General features: G+C 33.3%; 1 pseudogene; it reads right to left on the bottom strand.

Moving 5' to 3' along the window:
* Nucleotides 1-242: 242 nt before the first annotated feature.
* On the bottom strand, nt 243-1,438 carry LOC149415299 (uncharacterized; annotated as a pseudogene).

The following is a 1,438-nucleotide window of genomic DNA, read 5'->3' as shown; positions in this document are numbered from 1 at the left end:
TTGTTTAAATTATTCCCATCAATCTGCCTTGTCACAACCCATAGATTATTTTTACTGTCTTAAACCATAGATTACGAAATATCGAGTCGACTGTGTAGGTACTGTGGCGCACATCCAGCCAGTGACAGTCCACGACACACACAGCCACAATGACGAGACAAGCTCGGCATTGCCTTGAATTATAGAAAATTATATTTTTCTTTACATCTCCCCCCCTAGGGAAAACAATAAACCCCAACCTATTAAGTATCCTCTTTTTGGTTCATTAATGCAGGTACTGGAGTTAACTTTGAGATGTGGAAAAAATTTGATTCTGATTTTTGTCGACCAGTGTTTATCTTGTAAATTGAGTTTGATAATTTTTCTATAATTTTGTAGGGTCCGATTCTCAATTCGTCTAGCTTCTTCCTATTAAGTTTGTTTCCATTCTCCACAAAAACAATATCACCAACGTTGAAGTTGAAGTGTCTCCTGCTTTTATCGTAAATTATCTTGTTGTAATTATGTGACTTCATAGTATTTTCCAGAGCTTTTTTTCTGTCTTGCATCAAACTGATGTCGGTCTTCTTATGTTTTAACTCATTTGGCAAAATCGTAACATCTGTGCCGTTAAGTAGATACTGTGGCGCATATCCTGTGACAGTGTGCTCCGTTTCATTATAGATTTTTACACAATTATGTGCTATAGTTGTCCAAGCTACTTTTGAGTCATTTTCGTTAATTTTGCATCTAATTTTATTGACCAGTGTTTGGTTCAATCTTTCATTTAATCCATTTGAGAAAGGTGAGTTTACTGCAGTAAAAATTATTGGAATATTTTTTTCATCCAAAAATTTTTTGAATTCTCTAGAGTTGAGACCCGGGTATTGGTCTGAAAGTATCATGCCGATGTCATTAGTTTCTGTGGAATTTACGAGTTTGATGAAATCATTGGCATTTTGAGTTCTTGATGTCAAAATATATGCAAACCTCGTAAAATGATCTGATAGCAGGTGCAAGTATCTCTTTGTTGACCGTGAACCCCCAAAACCGCCTATTGTATCAATTGAACATATTTCAAAAGGTTTTGTTGCAGCCCAAGTGGGACATCAATCCATATTTTTTGTTTTGACCTCTTGATTTGTTCTTTAAACATACTGAACAACTTTCGCAGGTTCTCTTTATATTGTTTGTCATATTTTCTGCTATGTACAACGAGATTATCATTTTTTGCATTTGTTTAATTCCTATGTGACCTAGGTCTGTATGAACATTTTTGATAAATACTATGCTGAATTTTTCTGAAAGAATTATTTTTTCTCTTTTTTTTTTACTTTTTTGTAATAAACATTATTCTTTGATATCAATTTATCTCTTCTGCACTGTATCTTCTCATTTTTCACCTGATCTTTTAAGATATCTTCTAATTTTATTAAGTTGATAACTTTTAATTGCTCAT

The sequence above is a fragment of the Hesperophylax consimilis genome, chromosome 18 (genome assembly GCF_061612785.1).
Source record: "Hesperophylax consimilis isolate HC1 chromosome 18, BYU_Hcon_1.0, whole genome shotgun sequence".
Taxonomy (NCBI): Eukaryota; Metazoa; Arthropoda; class Insecta; order Trichoptera; family Limnephilidae; genus Hesperophylax; species Hesperophylax consimilis.
The sequence above is the reverse complement of the archived record's forward strand: the minus strand, read 5'-3'. Positions and strand labels throughout refer to the sequence as shown.